General features: G+C 41.4%; 1 protein-coding gene and 1 long non-coding RNA gene across 21 annotated transcripts in view; one reads left to right on the top strand and one right to left on the bottom strand.

The window, feature by feature from the left end:
- The window catches only part of KSR2 (kinase suppressor of ras 2), a 446664-nt gene that overhangs the window by 6978 nt on the left and 424127 nt on the right, over positions 1 to 15559 (top strand). For 17 of the 20 annotated variants that reach the window (XR_013366586.1, XM_077875809.1, XM_077875812.1 and 14 more), the window contains one exon: positions 43 to 181. The exons of the other annotated variants lie outside the window; for them this stretch is intronic. The gene's annotated coding sequence lies outside the window, so the exon portion shown is untranslated. The remainder of the gene's footprint in view (positions 1 to 42; positions 182 to 15559) is intronic. 20 annotated transcript variants of the gene reach the window in all.
- Positions 41 to 15559, bottom strand: part of LOC144299938 (uncharacterized) — a 33017-nt gene continuing 17498 nt past the window's right edge. The window contains exon 2 of the long non-coding RNA XR_013366588.1: positions 41 to 505. This is a non-coding gene — a long non-coding RNA (uncharacterized LOC144299938). The remainder of the gene's footprint in view (positions 506 to 15559) is intronic.

Below are 15559 nucleotides of genomic sequence, written 5' to 3'. Positions count from 1 at the left end.
GCATCTGGTACATGGCCACTTTACTCTCTTCTTCCCTTCTAGCACTTTCCACCCACCCTATTTGTGTTTCAAATGTTTCCTCTCAAGCAAAAGCCTACTCAAGAATTGGCTGGTGTGACGATGCCCACCAGGGTCGGTTTTATGTGTTGACGTGACTGGACTCTGGACGCCCAGGAAGCTGGTAGAATATTTGGAGGCTGTGTCTCTGAGGGTGTTTCTGAAAGAATTTGGCATTTGAATCGGTGGCCTGAGTAAAGATTATCTCACCAGTTCTGGGGGAATCAAAATCCACTGAGGGCCTGAATAGAATGGAAAGGCAGAGCAAGGGTGAATTTGCTCTTTTTGAGCTGGGATATCCATCTTCTGTTGCCCTCAGGCATCAGCACTCTTGATTCTCAGGCCTTTGGGTTCAGACTGAATGACACCGCTTGGCTCTCCTGAGTCTTCAGTTTGCAGACAGCAGGTCTTGGGACTTCTGGGCCTCCCACATCATGTCAGCCAATTCCTAGGATATAAAAAAGATGAATATATATGTGAATATAAAATGAATATATATGAATATAAAAATATAAAATATTTTAAAATACAAAATATAATATGAATTATGTTATTGATGTAATGTATAAAACTAAATCATATATCATATATAATGTAAAAATATTTTAAAGCCTACATAAATACAAATATAATTGACATATAGATAGCCATTCTGCTAAGGGGTCTTTGCAATAGAAAGAAACATACCACTACCTCCTTGAGCTGGAAGATATGAGTGAGACTGAACAAAGTTCTTATAAAACTCTGTGTGTGCACCTGCTTGTTCAGTCAGCTTGGGATGTAGAATTCTTCTGTGTGACATATTTTATATTTACAAAGTCCTGTATTGTGTGCCTCCCCAATGGATTGTAAGCTCACTGGGAGGCAAGGCTTTGACTTATTCACCTCTGTACACCTGGTGCCTGGAACAGTGCCTGGCTCAAAGGAAACACTTAGTTAATAATTGTTCCATGAATAAATGAATGAATGAATGATAATAGCTAATATTCATTAGGCAGTTATGATGGGCCAGACACTATTCTAAGTGCTTTGCTTTACATTTATTGTACTCACTCAGTTGTCAAGATAAGCCTAAGCCACTGTCATTAATCCCATTTCATAGACATGTTAGGTCACTTGCCCAAAAATTTAGTAGGTTTTGTGACTTGATGTAAGGGGTACAACCGGATCTTTTGTGTGATCCTATAGCCCAGACTGATAGCCACTAAGCTAGTGTGGTCCCTGGCCTAGCAGCAGCAGGTGTATCCCCTGGGAACTTGTTAGAAATGTTAATTATTCTTCTCCTCACCCCAAACCCACTGAATCTGAAACTCTGGGGGTGGGCCCAGCCATCTGTGCTGTAACAGGCCCTCCAGGGGATTCTGATGCACTCAAGTTTGAGAACCACTGCCCTCCCCTCTACTGTTTCTCAGTCCTTGAGATCTACTGTTTCTCAGTCCTTGAGGTCCCCATCACTTCACTTTCTAAGAATGAGAATGGGTGCTCACATGCATACTCTGGAAAAACAGAGGTGTCCATTTAATGTGTGTGTGTATGGTTTTGTTTGTTTCTGTTATTAATTGAATTAATCGGAGGTATAGTCCTTTGGGCAAGTTACTTAATACGTCTTTGGACCTCAGTATTGGCATTTGTAAAATGGGCGTGGGTAGGAGGCTGGCCTAGACTGAGAGATGACATTAAGAGCACCTGAGGATTTTACAAAATTCCAATACCTGAGATCCAGTCTGACCCATTAAACTTGGCCTCTGGGAGTGGGACCAAGCCTTGGCAGTTTAAAAAAGCTTCCCAGGTGATGAGAGTCAACCCAAGTCGAACTAGGGCCCATCCTGAGCCAATCACAGCAATCCTAGTCCCCTGATTTGCATAAAGGTGAGCATGTGACCCAGTTCTGCCCAATGAGATGGAAGGGGAGGAGGGGGCGGGCCCTCTGGGAAACTTATTCTTACGAACTTTGTGGATGCTTGTTCTGAGTGGTCTCGCCTTTCTCCCAGGAGAAAGATTTTGTCACTTTAAAGAGAAAGAGGTAAGAGACCAAAATTACAAGCTCACCTGTGTCTAAGCAGCCTGGGAGTTAGTATCTAAACCAAGAGGGATGGGTGGAAGATTTAAGCAGAAAAGGAATGCTATAACAAAATATTGGCTGGCTCACTATCCATCAGAAGGCTGGAGACCCCGACTTGGAAAATGGGACAAAGACAGGCCAAGGAACTGAAACCATAGTCCAAATTACACCACGGAACCAACCAGTAAGGAAAGTGTAGCTGCTTCCGACCTTCAGAGGCCCCTGCCCCCTCGCTGCCCCTGGAAACTGGATGTTGCTTTCACCATTTCCACTGTCGGAAAGAATTCACCCATTCCTTCCCTGGATGCTAACTGAAACTAGCACCCCATTTCGAGTCTGGGAAGATATGCCTGCTTGTCCAGGCTGGGGCTGCATGCTAGCAAGTCCCTGATACAGAGCTTGAATGGCAAGGACTAATGTCTGCCTCCCACCAAGACTTGTGAACTGAGGACATTCTTGAATATAGGAGAGGGGTCAGATGCTGGCGACAAAGGATCACAAACATCCACTTTGCCAGTATCCAGCTATGAGGGATGGCTGCCAAATGTTGCCAGAATTTAGGATTTTTTATTTTATTTTATTTTTTTCAGAATTTAGGATTTTTAAAGGCAAATCATAAATTTAGATTTTTTTCTGTGAAATTACTGTATTTTTTTAAAAGATTTTATTTATTTATTCATGAGAGACACAGGGAGAGAGAGAGAGAGAGAGAGGCAGAGACACAGGCAGAGGGAGAAGCAGGGAGACCGACGTGGGGCTCAATCCGGGGTCTCCAGGATCACACCCCAGGCTGCAGGCAGCACTAAACCGCTGCACCACCAGGGCTGCCCCTACTGTATGTTAAATATTGACAACTAATTAAAAAAAAAATCTGGTCAGGAACAAATGTTGGATCACTTTGTGACTTTTTCTTTCTCAAGTACAGATGACCAGGCAAAAGATGGAATTATCCCTTCTTACCCTCTGCCTAGATTAAGGGTAAGAATCTGGGCAAGAATCTGGGGGAATTAAGGGTAAATCAAGCTGGTATCTCCATGCGAATTGTGACATTCATGAGCATAGGCACAAACTTTTCTTATGTAATCAGAACCAGATTTGGAAATGCTTTAATAAAACAGCAGGTCCTAGAGATGGCAGGATCAGAAGTTACAAACAAAATTACCAACGAAAGACATTTGCTCTTAAATTGAATTAGGGAAAGGGAGCCCTGGATTTTATTACTCTCAGCTTTGGAACAAACTTGGCTTTAGACACAGCACTTACTGCCTTAGTTTATTTTTAAGATTTGTTCTTATGAGAGAAAGGGATGCGAGGCTATCTTTGGAAGATGCTGGCAGAAGAAAATCAAAGTGGGTCTTTCTCCTGAGCATGTTTATACTGGTGAAATCATGTTTAAATGAAGAACAAGGACTTGAAGAAGGAAAAAAAAAATCCCAAAGGGCAATTTGAAGAGTTTGTGTAGAGGAAGGGCCATCTTCTTTGGTGACCACAGCAAAATCAAAGACTGATAAGGGACATAAATCCTTGGGGACATGTTTCCCCTTCAGTGACTTTCTCTTGTCAGAAGCCTCAAAATGCCCCATGTCAGAGTTTAGGGAAATCCATTCATCATCCCCTAATGTGTGTTATCGAATAACTAAGAAATGGTTATTTTTTTAATTCCTGAATCTGATATGCTTTAAGTTTGAGACTGAGAGTGTGATTCATATCAATTTTCTCCAGGGGCTCAAAAAAATTCACATTTTTAAATTTTTCTAAATTAAATATGTGGCTCCAAGTCCTCCACTGTCTCTTCCTCAAGCCAAGGGAGTTTGGAAATTCATTCTGTGGGAGTTGGGTCCCTTCCCTTGCCTGGCATCATCCAAGAAGGCTGAGAGGTTGTGGGGAAATGGGCCGGAACATTTGAGGAAGGGCTTTTAGTCTTCAGTTTTTCCTGTAGTCTGTTGGAATAGACGCTCTTTGTCCTAAAGTTAGAGGTTTAGACTTCCCTGTGCCCCTCCTCTGAAATTCTTCCACCTTCTCCTCCTCGCCTGCTTACTAACTCAAAGTGAGGTTCCAGAACCAATAGTATAAGCACTCCTTGGGAGCCTGTTAGAAATGCAGAATCTCTGGACCCAATCCAGGACTCCTGAATCAGAATTGCATTTTAACAAGGTCTCCAAGCAGCTGGTGTGCAGATTTCAGCCGAGAAGCCCCAGATACCACATAATGTATCTCTCTCCCACCATCTTGCTCCTCACCGCTGTTCTGCATCTTTAGGGTGAGATTCTTCAGAGAGTAGGGCCACTGGTCTCTCCAGTACACTCCCACCTCTCCTCTGCTAAGCGCCTAGCATTTTGATAATTCAACTCCAAGTCCCAAAGTTTCAAGGCACCTAAGCTCCCCTGAGCTGGGCAAACCCAATGCTCCAGGATTCAGAGGCTTAATTGCTTGGGGAAAAGAAAAGAAAACAAAACAAAAAACCTGAGTTTTTTTGTGATGAGTCTGCAGTAGAAAGTAAGTCCAGCTAATTTCTCAGTCATACTAATAATAGGCCCTCTGGGCTGATGAAATTTTAAAAATATTTCTTCTAGAGTCTTCCTGATTCCTTCCAGTTTGAGTCCAGCATAATTGCCCTGGGCTAGAATCTCTAGGGCCATCTTGATTAAAAAAGAGGAAAAGGGGGATCCCTGGGTGGCGCAGCGGTTTGGCGCCTGCCTTTGGCCCAGGGCGCGATCCTGGAGATCCGGTATTGAGTCCCACGTCGGGCTCCGGGTGCATGGAGCCTGCTTCTCCCTCTGCCTGTGTCTCTGCCTCTCTCTCTCTCACTGTGTGCCTATCATGAATAAATAAAAAAAATTAAAAAAAAAAAAAAGAGGAAAAGGTGTTCATAAGCAGTGGATGGAAGTGTAGTTACATTATCCTGGCTCTGTCTAGTAGGTCCAGCCATAGACCACACTGCCTTTGGGTCTATGCAACAGAATCACGAGGCAAAAAGCAGTTGGTGTGTACCTGTTGTACAGTCTGTGTTGCAAAACAAGGGGACTGTTTCTCTCCCCTCTCTCATCATAGCAGGGACCCCGGGGGGGGATGTAGTGAAGTAAGAAATAGACCTTAATATTGGCAAAAGACTGCAGATTCAATTCAAGGACGAATAGTAATAAGAAAATGCAAATTACTATCATTATTTACGTTGCATGGCAGAGTTACACAACACTTTATTATACAGTAGATGCTATACAAAGAACTGCTATTTATAGACATTTCGTCCTGTTCCTCCAATCTCCCTAAACTCACTCTTTCAAAGCATCTGGCCCAAGTTCAATGGCAATGTGATAAAAAAAAAATACATATTTTATTTATTTGTTTTTTAAAGATTTTATTTATTTATTCATGAGAGACACACAGAGAGAGAGGCAGAGACCTAGGCAGAAAGAGAAGCAGGCTCCCTGTGGGGAGGCTGATGCAGGACTCCATCCCAGAACCCCGGGATCATGACCTGAGCCAAAGGCAGACGTTCAACCACTGAGCCACCCAGGTGCCCCAAAATACATTTATTTTAAATAAATGCAATACTGAAAAATAAAACAAGAGAGCAATACTGAAAATTGAAGAACCAAGGGTTCCCCAAGTCAATGTGAAGAATTTTTAAACTTGAAGATATTTTAAGTGTTCCAAAGATCTAGATGTTCAAAATATATTTTAAAAATTCTTGGGCAGCCCAGGTGGCTCAGCGGTTTGGCACTGCCTTCAGCCCAGAGCCTGATCCCGGAGACCTGGGATCGAGTCCCACGTCGGGCTCCCTGCATGGAGCCTGCTTCTCCCTCTGCCTGTGTCTCTGGCATTCTCTCTCTCTCTCTCTCTGTGTGTGTGTGTGTCTCTCATGAATAAATAAATAAAATCTTTTAAATAAATAAATAAAAATTTAAAAAAATCATTTCAACTTAAGAGAAAGTTTTGTTGTTGTTGTTTTTAAAGCGAGGCAGCTTAGAAATCAATCTTATTCCAAACTGAAGATACTTGGCAAATGTGCAGGAAATTAGAATATCTGGCATGTTCATTAATATGAAGATTGGACAATTGTGTCTTGAAAAAGTCTTAAAATTTAAAGGTCATTTAAAGTACAGATTTTTAAAAAATTAATGAAAGCAAATTTCCTGTCTTAAAGGGGTATCTAATTAAAGTTTCCTGAATTTCATGGGAGTAAATTATTTTGTACCCTCTGCTTTAATTTTTTTCTTAAATTTTTAAGGGATATTGGACAAAAACAACATATTCAGTATGTCATATTTTGGCAAATGTCAACTAGAACTGGCTCGTTAAATGTGGGTTATCTTCAGTTTATGCCAATTAATTAATTTAAAATGCTTTCTTTAAAAAAAATTTTTTTAAGATTTTATTTTATTTTATTTTATTTTTTTGAGAGAGAGACAGAGAGCACACAAATGGGAGAGGCAGAGGGAGAAGGAGAAGCAGACTGCTGAACAGGGAGCCAGAAGTGTTTCTTGATCCAGGGACTCTGGGATCATGACCTGAGCCAAAGGCAGACACTTAACAGAATGAGCCACCCAGACATCCCTAAAATGTTTTCTTAATGCTAAATTCAAATAAGCTCTTGGTTTTGCTACAGCTTCTAATTTTCTTTTGTTGTTCAGGTGATTTGAAATTATAATTGAGAATAAATTTTGCTAAATTAACACATAAAAAGGCATCACTAGAAACGTTTTCCATTGCATAATTCCAAATGCCATGGAAATAGTTGGCATATTTGGATAATCATGTAACTTAATTCCATACGTACATATTTCAAAATTATCCATCTGCTTAACACCAGGAAGGGTTTCAATGGTAAGATCTTGGTGTACCCGATTGTGGAGAACTTGGTGTGATAAAATTTGCAAAATCAAAATCGTGTTGTTTCTTTAAAAAAACAATTAGTGGGATTAGAAAGTTGGTCCAAGCCTGCAATATGTTATGAGAACAAGAAAACAAGATCATGTATTCATGTGTCCCTGTACTCCTCCTATGTGACCACCAGGGAGAAGACACACACAGAGGTAATGAACTAAAGATCCTCCTAGGTCTTAAGGACTAGGCGACTTTAGCTTAAGCTTTACTGTTTTTAACCAAGCAAGACCATCTCACTTGAAATTATAAGTGCTGAAAAACTACAGTGACATTCAAACCCCGCCTTAAGTATATTTTATTGGGAAAATACCTTGACATCTTTAATCCCAACTACTACAAACTATCCCAATACTAGTACTAAGCTATGGTAGATAAACTTCTCCTTTGATTTGTAACAACTTTATAAACAGAATGGGTACCAGTTATTTATAAATACATAAATAAAGGGACACCTGAGTGGCTCAGCAGTTGAGCATCTGCCTTCGGCCTAGGCTGTGATCCCAGGGTCCTGGGATCAAGTCCCACGTTAGGCTCCCTGCATGGAGCTTGCTTCTCCCTCTGCCTATGTCTCTGCCTCTCTCTGTGTGTCTTTCATGAATAAATAAATAAAATCTTTAAAAAAAAAAAAAAGAAAAATACAAAGATACATAAATAAGGTGACCGTGGTAGATTGTCTGCAAAGATGGTTGCTGCCCATTCCTTCTGTCCCAATGGGCTGCATGCAGCTCCTGCTCTCAACACCTGGATTCTATTTCCTCACTCCTTGAAGGCTGGTTTTGACTTGCTTTGACCAAGAGAATGTGGTGACAGTGCCATTCCAGAACTTCCAAGCTGAGGCCTGGAAGTTTACCCTTTAGCTAGAAGGAATACCATCTGCTGTGTCAAGAAGTCCAGGCTTTTCTGCTGGAGAAAGAAGCCAAGGCAGGGGGACTCCAGGAACTCAGATGATAGCCAGAAGGCCCCAGAGACATGAGGGAGTCCAGCTAACACCACAAGGAAAGAAGCCCAGCTGTCCTATGCGGTCCTCAGTTGTTCAAGCCATTCTAGCTGAAGCCCTATGAGTGAGGCCATCTTAGGTCCTCCAGCCCCACAGGGAGCCACCCCAGCTAACACCATGGGAAACACACATGAACTGTCCCTTTGAGCCCTGCCCTAGTTCCTAGTCCACAGATTCATGAGCAAATAAAATGGTTGTTATTTTTCACCATTACATTTGGATGTGGTCTATTATATAGCAGCAATAGATAACATCACAGTGACAATTTTCTATTAAAATTGGGACTTACCAACTCTTTTTCTTTTTTGAGATTACTTATTTATTTATTCATGAGAGACATAGAGACAGAGACATAGGCAAGAGGAAGAAGCAGGCTCCCCCAAGGAGCCTGATGCGGAACTTGGTCCCGGAACCCGGGATCACACCCTGAGTCAAAGGCAGATGCTCAATTTCTGAGCCACCCAGGCGTCCCAGGACTTACTAACTCTTGAAACATTTTGGAGGTTGAAAGGAAAAGACAAGTAGAATATTCATTAACCAATGCTGTCATAATGACGGGAAATTTTAAAGTCCTTTTGAAAAAGTTTTGTGGCTATGCTTATAGACAATCTTATTTGCTAATAATTCTGTCACGGGGAGTGATTTATTTATAAGTTAGCTAATATGTAACCTTGACTATAGCAATGACAAAAGTAGTTTTTTCAATACTTATCTCATTTTCACTTGGTTATGATGTAAATGAGAAATTTCAAGGAAGCTGTAAGGAAGAACAGCCTTACAAACCAGACCCTCTGCTAAGCACTCCTAGGCTGCTAATATAATCTGTATAAAGTACACTTGATATACTTGTATATCAATAGAAATGCTTGTCTGCATGTATTCCTAGACCTAAGGCCAAAAGAAATTTATCTAGGCCTAAAACATGTTTTAAGTAAGTTAGAATTTTTATTCAAATTATAAATATGACTTGCAATACTAGTACTGAATTTTTAAAAACTTGGCCACCTCATGTTACCAAATTTGCCAGCATTTTGACAATGGTATGTATGGAAACATTGCTAGCAGTTTTGTCGACCTCAGGATTTTTTTTTTTATCTGCAAAATTGGGATAGATTTTTTTTAAGAAAAGAACATTTAAATTAGCAGGTGACATATGGATCAGATACTAGCTATATTTGGTGCCTGTTCACTAGAAAATTACATAAAAGGATAGTTAGGAAAGGAGGTGAAAAAGAACCAGTAATAGGAGCCAAATACTAAGGGAAGAAAAGTCTAGTTTATACATAAGACATTATTAGCCTAAGGCATTTTGTTCTGTAATGTAACTGTTGTAAATGTAGGAAGAGAATAGGAGAAAAGTGGTAAATATACAGAAAATAACAGGAGAACAAAGTGACTTACAAAAACAGGTTCGTGCACATATACTGAGGGAAAGAATATAAACTAGTCTACTGGGTTTCCATTTGGGGACATTATTTTGGACTAGATAATGTAAAAACTTTCCCCACAGTTAATAATCATCTAGATAATGCTGGATAAAATATAACACCACCAGAAAACAGGAATAATCTTTAGGAGTCAGAAAAACAGAAGGTGAAAACCAAACTGGTAAGGATTGTCTACATGCATCAGGGGAGGGGTTTCAGTTGTAAAAGTCCCAAAGACAGGGGACAAAATTTGGGGGGAAGGGAATTGTGGCCTCCACCCAAAGACCCTCAAAGAGCTACACCCTTATAGAGAAAAGGATGGAGGGACTAGAAAATTTCATCTAGCCAACATAGGGAGATAACAAGGAAGCTTATTTCTTTTATTCTGGACCCAGAGTGGGAAAGAAATACCCCCTTAGGGCAGCCCTGGTGGCGCAGCGGTTTAGCACCACCTGCAGCCCAGGGTGTGATCCTGGAGACTCGGATCGAGTCTCACATCAGGCTCCTTGCATGGAGCCTGCTTCTCCCTGTGCCTGTGTCTCTGCCTCTCTCTCTCTCTCTCTGTGCTTCTCATGAATGAATAAATAAATAAATAAATCTTAAAAAAAAAAAAAAAAGAAATACCCCCTTAGAATTTGTCACAATAGGACTATACTAATTTAGGCTTGGGGTTCAAATTCACACTATGAGGAACCCTCAAACCAAGAAATGAGGTAAACAAACTCTGGAAGGACAAACCTTCAGTCTAGATGTACTGGATTCCCACAAATAAAGATCTATGTGTTTGAAATTACAAAACACACAAGGAAAGAATTCACCATGAGCAAGAGTCAACAGAAACAACAAACAACAAGATTAGATCCCAAATGCTTCAGATAATTGGTTTACTAAAGACCCATTTAAAATAAATTGGTTTCCAATGATTAAAGCCACACATAAACTAATAAACACAAGAAAAGGACAACTCTTAAAATAGATGAAGTACTTTTGAAAAAGAAACTAGGATGTCTTCATCTTGGTAAGTGATTTTTCTCTTTATCGTTGTCAGTGGAACCAAATATTCAACATGAGACTGCACCTACGCATTGTATATTAACCAGAAGCGGTAAAATTTCCCCATGAGTCATTCATTATCACTCATTTAGCAAACATTTATCAACACCTGCAATGTGCCATCAACTGTGCTATGCCTGGAATGAGGTCATGGGGGAGGCGTTCAGCAGGTGAAGGAGACAGACCCTCCAGTGGGGCAGAGAGAATTGCAGGCAAGACAGACGTGGAGTTCATTTCTAGCATGATGCAGGTAACCCAGGATGAAGGAAATAAAACAAAGACCCAGGCTAGGAGGGGCCTAGAAAAAACCTAAGGAAGTGATGCTTTAGCAGAGACTCCAAGAGTGATTAGAATTCAGGAGATAGAGAGGCAGGGAAGAGGGATGTTGGAAGGCCTAGATTCAAGGCAGACTGTGCATTTAGTCTGCAAGAAGACCACTAAGAATGAAGAAAGCCAGTGGGGGGGGGGGGGGACGGGGAGGGCATGGGTTGTACGTGTAGGTCTACCATGGGAGGCTGAATAGCTCTAGGGGCCAGATTTTTTTTTTTTTTAAGATTTTATTTATTTATTCATGGGGGGCGGGGACACAGAGAAAGAGAGGCAGAGACATAGGTAGACAGAAGGAGAAGCAGGTTCCCTGTGGGAAGCCTGATGTGGGACTCGATCCTGGGGCTCTGGGATCACGCCCTAAGCTGAAGGCAGATGCCCAACCACTAAGCCACCCAGGCATCCCTGGGGGCCAGATTCTGAAAATCACTTTCTGCAAGACCAACGGGCACAGATTTGGATTTATCCTGTAGGTATTGGGGACATTTTGGAGAGAAGAGACCTTCAAATTTAAGCTTTGGTAAAACCGTTCTGGGGACAAGGCACCAGATGGTTTAGTAAAAGGTAGATCTCAAGGTTGTTGTAGCCACAAAGAAAAGGAAGTTCTTATCCTGGCAGTTTTTGGGGAAAACACTCAAAACTATTTTGATAAATATCAATAGGGAAATGAAACAGTTAAGAGAAAGCAAGCTTAGAAATGCATCCACTGTGCATTCCTAAGTAGAAAAACAAGCATAAGAATAATATATAGAACATACTTCCATTTTTAAAAATGGAAACAAAAACCTAAAATCACCCCTACCTACATGTGTGTGCATGGTAAATATATATATATTAATATGAAAAAAAAAGCTCCAAAGAACTTCTAGCCTCCTTTTCTTGTTCCTCAGGTTCCAATTGTAGATAATTGTCCAAAAACAATAACAATGACGCTTCCTGTTTTCAAATTCATCGCTGATTGTGCAAAAGAATAAAAAAAGAGGGAAATTAAAAATTACTCTGAGGTCAAAATCATGACTCCCTCCCTGAAAAGTGAGCTCCCTGGAAATGAGCCACATGTTTTATTCATTGTTGAATTTCTCCAGCGCCAGGCACATAAATGCCCAATAAAAGTTTATTGGATGTGAGAATAAGAATATGGGAATTTGGGAATGGCCTAATGGTTGTGTGAAACTGGCAGGGGATTACATTTTTCAGAGTTCGATCCAACAAATATTTATAGAGCCCTTATACTGTGCTACCCCGAGCTGGCATGTAGGGTGAAGGATGGTGGCTGTGGCTGGCAATTTAAAGACCCAACCTGGGCAGCCTGGGTGGCTGAGCGGTTTAGTGCCACCTTCATCTGTGATCCTGGAGATCCGGGATGGAGTCCCACGTCAGGCTCCTTGCATGGAGCCTACTTCTCCCTCTGCTTGTGTCTCTGCCTCTCTCTCTCTCTCTCTGTCATAAATAAAATCTTTTTTTTAAAATTTTTATTTATTTATGATAGTCACACAGAGAGAGAGAGAGGCAGAGACACAGGCAGAGGGAGAAGCAGGCTCCATGCACCAGGAGCCCGACGTGGGACTCGATCCCGGGTCCCCAGGACCACGCCCTGGGCCAAAGGCAGGTGCCAAACCGCTGCCCCACCCAGGGATCCCCATGTCATAAATAAAATCTTAAAAAAAAAAAAAAAAAAAAGACCCAACCTTAGCAAAAAGCAAAGGAGGATTAGAAAGACGTGATCAAGGGTACCAGTTTTGGAGTCAGGCTGACCAGGATTTAAATCAGGATTCTTCCATTTACCGAGGGTTTGACCAAATGCAAATAGCTTAACTTCTTTGGGTCTCTACTTCCTCATCTGCAAAATAAAGATTATAATAATAGTGCCTATCTCAGAATTGTTGAGAGAAATAAATGAGGTATTCGTGTTGAGCACTTAGCACAGTACTTGAGTCAGAATAAACTCTGGATTCACATGAGATATGATTGCAGACAAATGTAGGGATCACATTAATGTACCTGGTTGGTGCTACTCTTACCAGCTGCTCTAAAATATCTCTTTGGTAACTTTGGTAGGCAGAATAATGGTCCCCCAAAGATATCCATATTCTAATCCCTGGAACCTGTGAAGATGGTACCTTACATGACAAAAGGGATTTTGCAGATGAGATTAAGTTAAGGATCTTGAAATGCAGAGATTATCCTAGATTATCCTAGTGGGCCCCTGGTCATCATGAGTCTTTATAAATGAAAGAAGGAGGCAGGGGAATCAGTAAAGGTGTGACTGTGGAAACAGAGGTTGGAGTAATGTGTTGCTAGCTAGGGGTCACAAGCCAAGAATTGTGAACAGTCTTTAGAAAATGGGAAAGGCAAAGCCATGGATTCTCCCCTAGAGGCAACCAACACCTTGCCTTTAGCCCAACGAGATGATCCAGGATTGTAAAATAATAAATGTATGTTGTTTTGTTTTTGCTAATTTGTTACAGCAGCTGTAGGAGACTCAGACTGTAATGATGGACAGTGAGATGGGCTGCCCAGATCCTATGCAAGGAAAGACTACTATCCCATTGCCAGGAGAATCATCAAGAGATGGGCTCCGCTGTTAGCTCCTTTGGCTTCAAGCCTCAGCTGGGGAAAGCTGCTCATCTAAGGTCGTGTCCTTTCTGGGGAAGCTCATACCGATTGGCTGAGGGAGGCAGGAGTGGGATGGAACCTGTTACTTCGGCCTCCAGGAACTTGTTACTTCGGCCCAAGTCCAACAACTCCCACAGGCAATCATTGCTGCAGAGCCTCCTGTGGTTTGGGTGGAGGCTTTGTTAGGTGCCCACTATAGCTGGACTTTTCTCTCTGCTCAATTCTGCTTTGTTTAGAAAAAACCCCAGTTCTCCCTCCTGTGTTTTTCCTTTACTTTCACAGGACTACCACATTCACAACACTTCTGACAACAGATATGTGGGGGTTTTCCCTGCAGCAAGCAATTCTGCAATACCAGCTGGGTGTCCTACAATTCAACTCAATTTTGACACTATCTATCTGTAGGTAGCATCAGATACGACAAGACTGTCTCCTCAACCCCCACTTCAGATGCCTGTTGCAATAACCAGGCTCAGCAACTGTACTTCTGACCCATTGGCTATAAATCAGACTTCCCACAATCCCCTCCTCAGATTCAATTAATTAGCCAGAGCATCTCACAGAACTCAGGAAAACAGTGACTTACTATTACCAACTTATGAAAGGACACGATAAAAGATATAGATGAGGAACCAGATGAAGAGATACACAGGGAGAGGGTCTGGGAGGGTCCGGAGTGCAGGAGCCTCTGTCCTCGAGGAGTATGGGGTATGTCACTCTCCCAGTATGTGGATGTTTTCTCCAACCTGGAAGCTCTCCAAATCCCAGAGCATTGGGATTTTATGGAAGCTTCTTCGTGTGGCATGATCAATTAACTCCATTTCCAGCCCCTCTGCCCTCTCCAAAGAATAGGGAGTGAGGCTGAAAATTCCAAGCTTCTAATCCTGGCTTGGTCTTTCTAGTGGCTAGCCTGCATCCAGGAGCTCATCCAGGAGGCCAGAGAGAGTCACCTCTTTGATCAAAAAATTGTCCAAGAGTTCTTATCACTTAGGAAATCACAAGGGTTTCAGGAGCCCTCTGCCAGGAGCTGGAGGGAGAGATAAGCATGTATATTTTCTATTATCTCACATGCTTTTTCCTGCTTCTTTTCACAAATGTTGAGTGCTAACTTTTATACTTCAAACTGTTTCAGTATTCTTTCAGTATTCTTTCAGAAAAATCAACCTGTAGCAGAAACCCATTTGAGAGTAAAGGACAGTGCCTTTGAGATTGTAGACCACTATTTAACTGTCTGGGTTTTTTTTCCCTTTTCCTTTTCTTTCTTTCTTTCTTTCTTTCTTTCTTTCTTTCTTTCTTTCTTTCTTTCTTTCTTTCTAAGATTTTGTTTGTTTATTCATGAGAGACACAGAGAGATAGAGGCAGAGACAGGCAGAGGGAGAAGCAGGCTCCTTGCAGGGTGCCTGATGGGGGACTCCATCCCAGGACCCCAGGATCATCCCTGAGCTGAAGGCAAACACTCAACCACTGAGCCACTCTGGCATCTCTAACTGTCTGGGTTTTTTAAAGCTTTTAAATTTCTCTAAAAATACAGAATATAATGGAAATCTGGGTGGCTCAGTCGGTTAAGCCTCCAACTCCCAGTTTTGGCTCTGGTTTGAGTTAATAGGTTGAAGGATCAAGTTCTGTGTTGGGCTCTATGCTCAGCAGGTAGTCACCTTGAAGATTCTGCCACTTTGCCTCTCACCCCAACGTGTGCCATCTCTCTCACAAATAAATAAATCTTTAAAAATTAATTAATTAATTAAAATATGGAATACTAGTATTTTAATCATAAACCCTTCACCAATGTATTTAATTACTTTTCTGTCCCCTTCTTAAAAATAAAAAAAGATCGAGATAAAAGCAAAAATCTGATTTAGACCTGGAGATCACATATCCTGCTTATTTTTTTATACTTTGTTTATAAATAGGAAAACCAAGTCTGATTGCATTTGTAATTTATGTGCACAGGAAGCAATTTGCCTTGTTTAGGTGTTAGCCAAGTTGAGCTGAGGAGTATAAATCTCACAAGAGAGTATAAGGTTATCTTCTCTCCTCAGACAAAGAGAAAAGAGGGCAGAAAATCCATCCCCTGGAAGGCTCACCTCTGTTCATATGCATGGATATTTTATTATATGATTCAAGGTATTTGAG

Source organism: Canis aureus, chromosome 27 (assembly GCF_053574225.1).
Source record: "Canis aureus isolate CA01 chromosome 27, VMU_Caureus_v.1.0, whole genome shotgun sequence".
Classification (NCBI taxonomy): domain Eukaryota; kingdom Metazoa; phylum Chordata; class Mammalia; order Carnivora; family Canidae; genus Canis; species Canis aureus.
This window is presented reverse-complemented; position numbering and strand designations above follow the sequence as displayed.